General features: G+C 41.9%; 1 non-coding gene across 1 annotated transcript; it reads left to right on the top strand.

The window, feature by feature from the left end:
- Positions 1 to 1,773: 1,773 nt before the first annotated feature.
- On the top strand, positions 1,774 to 1,880 carry LOC120274398. Its single transcript, XR_005540920.1, has one exon. It is a non-coding gene; the product is annotated as a small nucleolar RNA R71 (small nucleolar RNA).
- Positions 1,881 to 6,984: the final 5,104 nt, after the last annotated feature.

Below are 6,984 nucleotides of genomic sequence, written 5' to 3'. Positions count from 1 at the left end.
TACATCACCAACAGTCTTGGAGCATTTTCGGTGGCGTCTCCTAGACCTCTTCATTTTCCAGAGCACCTTCTTCAATATCACCGGGGTAGATGTTACTTCTTCAGTTGACCCAAGCATCATTACTTCTTCATTGCTCTCCTCTTGGTCGAACAAACCTTCATATGGATCCGTGTTGAACATTTCCTGCATGTATTCATCAACAAGCTCATCAGTAGTGTCTAGAAAATACAAAGTGTCATCAAAATCAAGAGAATGCCGCATGGCTTCAGCAAGGCGGTAAGTGAGTTTGTCATCTCCAACTCTCAATGTGAGCTCCCCGCCGCCATATTAATCAATTCTTTGGAAGTCCGCAAGAACGGTCTCCCAAGTATCGAGGATACATCCGCATCCTCATCGACATCTAGCACTATGAAGTCAACCGAAAAAATGTACTTGTCCACCTTGACAAACACGTCTTCAATGATGCCTTTCGGATGTCGCACTGTTCGGTCTGCTAATTGTAAAATCATCCGAGTAGGCCTAGGCTCTCCCAAGCCTACCTTTTGGAAGAAAGTGTATGGCATGACGTTGATACTTGGCCCGGAATTTGACAATGCCATTTCCTCAGATAAGTTGCCGATATTACACGGAATAATGAAGCTTCTCAGGTCTTTCTTCTTGTTCGGCATGTTCTTTAGCAACACCGCCGAGCATGAAGCATCTAGCACCACCGAAGCACTCTCCTCCAACTTCCTCTTATTAGTCAACAAGTCTTTCAGGAACTTCGCATACTTAGGCATTTGAGCTAATGCCTCTACAAAAGGAATGTTGATGTGGTGTTGCTTGAATAAACTCAGGAACTTCTTATACTGTTCATCCTCTTGGTCATTCTTCAATCTAGAGGGATAAGGGATTCTTGGCTTGAAAGGTGGGGGTGTCACCTCTTTCTCTTTGTTCCTCAACCTCTACAATCTCGGGTGTGCGTTCTCAGAGTGATCGCCTTCCTTCAACCTCACGACCACTTCTCAGAGTGATCGCCTTCACATGTTCTCTAGGGTTGGTTTCCGTATTGCTTGGTAAACTTCCATGTGGCCTTTCGGAGAGAGACTTCGTAATTTGCCCCACCTGATTTTCAAGGCTGTGCAAAGAGACGGTGTGGTTGCGAAGTGTAGCCTCGACTGATTCAAACCGTGTATTTGCAGATTGAAGAAATCTAGCCAAGTGCTTCTCTAAATCCGTCATTCGGGTTTCCAAGCCTGAGATTCTGTTTTCCACTTGAGGGGCTTGTTGTTGTTGTTGGAAACCCGATGGCCCCATGGCCTTTTGTGGTCCTTGATTATTCCATGAAAAGTTGGGATGATTCTTCCAACCTGAATTGTAGGTATTGCTATATGGGTTCCCTTGAGGTCTCATGCCATTACCTACAAAGTCAACGTTTTCCACTGAAGAAACATCACCAATAACGATCGGGCAATTAGAGGGAGCATGTCCTCCACCACAACCGGTGCAATTGGTCATGGCCGCAACTCTATTCGAAGCTATGAGATCTAGCTTCTTACTCAGACTCTCTACTTGCGCTACCAATGAGGTTACCGCATCAATTTCATGGAGACCAGCCACCTTTTTCTTCTCCCTAGCATTGCACTGGTAGCTATTTAACCCCATTTCTTCAATCATTGACGGGCCTCGTCGGGGGTTTTGCTACCTAAGGTAACTCCTGCTGCCGCATCCAAGAGTTGTCTTGTACTCGGGTTCAAACCATTGTAGAAGGTTTGAACAATCATCTACTCTGGGAATCTGTGTTGCGGACAATTTCTCGGGAGCTCCTTGAACCTCTCCCATGTATCGAATAGAGACTCCAATTCCAACTGAACAAAGGATGAGATCTCATTCCTGAGCTTTGCGGATTTTCCGGGAGGGAAATAACGGGCTAGAAAAGCTTCTACCATCTCCTCCCATGTAGTGATTGATGCTCTAGGTAATGAGTGTAGCCATTGCTTCGCTCTCCCCTTCAAGGAAAATAGGAAGGCTCTCAATTTGATGGCATCATCCATCACCCCATTTATCTTAAGCATATCGCACACCTCGAGGAAGCTCTCTATGTGACTGTTTGGATCCTCATCGGCCAAACCGTTGAATTGTGCAGACTACTGCGGCATATCGATGAATGTCGACTTTAGCTCAAAGTTCTGAGCTGTAATCAGGGGACGCACAATACTCGATTGTGTCCCTAACACTGAAGGTCTAGCATAATCAGATAGTGTTCGCTATTGCTCATTCTGTCCTGCCATGTTTTCAGATTCTTCTACTTCCAAATCAGCTGAATTAGACTATTCTTATACAGGTTCTTTCCATTTTCTTCTAAGTGTGCGTTCAAGCTCAGGATCTCCTTCAATCAATATTGAGGGATTCCCTCAGGTCATAACCTAGAGCTGTAACCAAAACGAAAGAAAAAGAAATCAGAACGATGATAGAATATCAAGATATGAAATAGAATGTAAGGTGAAATAGCTAAGAAACAAAGTGCAAAGTATGTCTAAACGCCTATTCCCCGGCAACGACGACAAAAACTTGACAAGACCCCTTGCATATATCAAGCAAGTGCACGGGTTTGTCGAAGTAATAATCCCAGGTAAGCGGGTATCAAATCCACAGGGAATAGGGGATAGAAACACTTAATTCGATTCTTAGCTATGTGGAAGATCAATAGTGATAAGTGTGACAATGATTCAATTTTCAACAATAAAAGCAACAAGTAAGAGAGCAAAAGTATGGAGGAGGTAAGGCAATCAATAAAGATGGGGTACTCGGATAATGTGTCACCTAGGATAATCGCTTCAAGTGCAAGAACCCTCTATTATGCTTCCTAATCAATGCAATGGTGAGTCATGGAAATCCTTACATACATAGTCCCAAATCTAAGGTTAACTATGCCTAATTCTATACATGTCCCGGAGGAGAAATCGAACAATCTCAACACCTCGCACTCGCATAGAGTTGCAATGAGGTCTAGGGATTCCAAGTGATAAATCTCTTCCTAAATATAGGCCTAACCGTTTGGTCCAGGCGGAAGGTCCCTAGCCACAATTAAGCCCTAGATACTAAGATCACCTCAACGCTTCACTCCATTGCACGTGCAACTAGGACCCAGCGGAGGTTCATACCTTAGACCATTCACTCTATTATGGCCACAAAGAACTCGAGGAACGGAGGTAGAATCTATCACGTCGGAGGGGAAAGGGGACGCTCCTGTACCGCTCGACTCACCCTCTCAACCCTCTCCAACCTAGCTTTGTCTAACGCTCGTGGTGTGTCACTCACTCACAAGTTACCAACAAGAACTCTCAACCCTAGTGTCACTCTAGGGGAAATGTTCATACAATCAAGCATTCAAGGTTGAAACTCACAATAAACATCAATTATTTGAAAGCATAATAAAGAAGTTCAATGAAACGAATACATCCTAGGGTTCACAATCATCCAAGTACCAACTAGGAGTTTAGCTTTCCATGGAGCTAAGTACATTCAAAGAAATAGAATGTAAAAGTAATGAATCCATAAAGAAACCCCCTCGATGGTCGTGTCAATGGTCTTGTGAAAAGTCCTCTACTCGTCGACCAAGGATTCCCTCATCCGGTATAGGATACGCCTCGATGAAAGCTCCCCTACCAACCTTCTTCCTAATGAATGATGATGTCGGATCCTTAGAACTTCTCCAAAACCTTGGCCAGTACCCCTCAAAACCCTAGCCGAAGCCCTCTCGCAAGTTGGGGAAAAGATGGAGAAAAGAATACCAAAATCGGGGCTGAATCGGCTTTAAATAGGGCTGGAATCGGGCGACTACACTGGCGTGGATGCTCCATGCGCCCGTGCGAAATTTCCACACAGGCGTGGATAATTTCCACACGCTCGTGTGGATTCTCTATTTCTCTAGTTTCTCGGCCGGCTGTGAACAGTTTTGCTATAGTATACGCTACAGTCTTTGCTACAGTATTCGACCTGAATAGCTTCCCAATTCCATCTTTCATTGGGGTAACGCAAACAGGCACACGTTCACGTCGTGGATCACTTACTTCTTTAATGGTGTACATGTTGGTGGAGCTCTTGTTCTATGTGCATAAGTCAAAATGCTCGAATGTGACTGTCTTTGTACCTCTCCAAATGGATGTTCCCACTCGAATACGAGGAGGTTGGCACACACTCTAGCATCTCACACCTGACCTATGTCTTAGCGTTTGAACCTTAGCAAGATTTCCTCCAAAATAGGTGCATTATGATCCACATTGGCCTATTTCTTTCATACTCGGTCTCACAACCCTTCCTGCATAAAAGTATCATAAAAACACACATATTAGTGTATAAACCCAAGAAAAGTAATGCTCAACACAAGGAATGAACGCTTCGCATTCATATCGCACAAGCACTTATCAAGCCCGGATAAGGGGACCTTTGGAGAAGAAGAGGCTACTCCATAAGACCATCGACACGAATACCAAGGGAGTTTTCCTATAGATTAATTGTTTTTACTTTTGATTTCATTATTGATTATGTCTTGCTCGAGGGCGAGCTAAACCTCCTAGTGGATACTAGGATTTTGTAAACCCTAGGATGTTAATGTTTCTTTGACCTTTCATTATGCTTTCCTTAATTGATTTCTTCAATTGAGTTTCAATCTTGAATGCTTGTTGAATAATTTCTCCCTTAGACTGACACTAGGGTTGAGAGTTCGTCTTGGTAACCTTTATGGATGGGTAACACGCCACGAGGGTTAGACAAAGCTAGATTGGAGAGGGTTGAGAGGGTGAGTCAAAAGGCAGCAGAGCGTCCCCTTTCCCCTCCAGTGTGATGTATCCTACCTCAAATTCCTAGAGTTTTATACATTTACAATAGAGTGAAGAACTAAAGGATGAACTCCATTAGGGCTTAGTTGCGAGAGCAACAGAGTAAAGCGTTGAAGTGACTTTAGTATCTGGGGCTTAATTGTAACTAGGGGTCTTTCTCCTGGACCAAAAGGTTAGATCTACATATAGGAATAGTGTTTATCACTTGGAATCCCTAGAACTCCATGCAACTTTCCATAGTGTGAGGTGATGAGACTGAGCGATTTCTCCGCAGGAAATAGTACAAAGTTAATCATGGTTGACTTTAGATTTGGGACTGTGTACTTTTGGATTTCCACAACTCATTAAGCATTAGTTAGGAAGCATAATATTAGGTCTTGCACTTGAGACATTAGTCCTAGGGGGAGCATCGTCCGAGTACCCCACTTCAATCAATTTCCTTTCCTCTCGATTACTTGGGCCTCTCATTCTTGTTTCTTTTGTTTATGCTTGCATTACACTTTATCAACACAATCATTATTTATCTTCACTTAGTTAAGTAGTAATTTTAGTAATTTTATTCCCTACTCCATATGGATACGATACCACACTCACTTGGGATTTATTAGTTCGACAAACCCATACACTTGCGGGTCAAACGAAAGGGGTGTTGTCAAAACCATGGAGGTTTGCACACACTCACATGTCTTTAAGCACAACTTGTGTGTTCTCATTTGTTCACTACAAGATTACATGTCTTTAAGCACAACTTGTGTGTTCTCATTTGTTCACTACAAGATTTAATCATATAAGTGCACTCACAATCTACTTTGGGTTTTTTCATCTATATTTGTCTCCACAACTCTACATGCACAAAAGAACACAAATACACATGTATTAGCAATAGAATCTGAGAAAAGTAATGCTCATCGTAAGAAAATATTACTTCGTATTACTAACACAAAAGCAATTGTCACCTTCTCCTGTAGCCTTGAAGCCCTTGATGATGATGGTGGAGAATGGTGACCAAAAGTCATCAAACATGATGCCCTAACCTTCTTTAAAAAGAACTCTCTGGATGGATTAAGGATGGGCGTTACGATCATAATCTCTGGTTGTGAAGTCGCTCAAGAAATAGGACAAAAAATCATTAAGTTTCTATAATACTACTACATTACATCTCGCTGCAGATCTTTGAAGCACTCGAATTACTCGCGGTTGACTTCACGACTATGAGGTTGCACGTAAGGATTTCCAGACTTAGGATTTTTATAAAGTCTTCATGCTTCATACTACTACGAGTGTTAATACCATGCCCGGGCCCTAAAAACACTATTTTTCAATGTTGATTTCTTCTCAAATTGCATCGTTGAGCTCACCTAGGCTTCCTTTGTACCCATAAGATGAAATTAAACAATTAAGCCATAAAAGGGCGTCGATTGCTCAATAAACTACACAATTCATACACAATAAATACATGTAAAATATATACATTTAGACGTTATCAGTACCCAACTTTACAATTGATTATCTCTTCCGATTACTATTGCTTACTCTGTTTTCTTCTGTAACAATTTAATGTAGCAAAAGTCTGCAAAAATACTGTAACCATGCATCCTCGATAAAGAAAATGAAATCTTAAGTATAAGTATTATTAAGTTTATTGTACCAAATCATTGTAGCAGTTATTGTTCACAGCACGCATGAAATAAGAAGCCTGGAAATTCACATCCCCATGTGGAATTTCAAAAGGGGCTTGTAAAATCCCGATTTCTGCCTTTTAAATACCACTTCAAGATATTATTTTGGAGATCTTTTGCCTATCTTTTGAAGAAAGTGCGGCTAGGGCTTGGAGAGGTATTAGCTGGGATTTTGGAGCATTTCTATGGCATTCAACATCAATTTCCTTCAGAGGAGAGTTATTGAGGTAGCTTTCGATGGCTTTGATTTGGCGAGGTGTGTCCTAGACTCGACAAAGGAATCTTTGGAGAAGAAGAAGGGGCTCCTCAAGACCATCACCACAGAAAGTAAGGGGTTATCTTTATGTTGATTTTGCATTCACTTTTGATTTATCTTTGCTTTTGTATTGCTCCATGGAGAGCTAAACACCTGGTGGGTACTTGGACTTGTAAACCCTACGATGATTTTTGTTTATTGATTTCTATTATGTTTCTTTAATTGATGT

This window comes from Dioscorea cayenensis, chromosome 12, assembly GCF_009730915.1.
Source record: "Dioscorea cayenensis subsp. rotundata cultivar TDr96_F1 chromosome 12, TDr96_F1_v2_PseudoChromosome.rev07_lg8_w22 25.fasta, whole genome shotgun sequence".
Taxonomy (NCBI): Eukaryota; Viridiplantae; Streptophyta; class Magnoliopsida; order Dioscoreales; family Dioscoreaceae; genus Dioscorea; species Dioscorea cayenensis.
The sequence above is the reverse complement of the archived record's forward strand: the minus strand, read 5'-3'. Positions and strand labels throughout refer to the sequence as shown.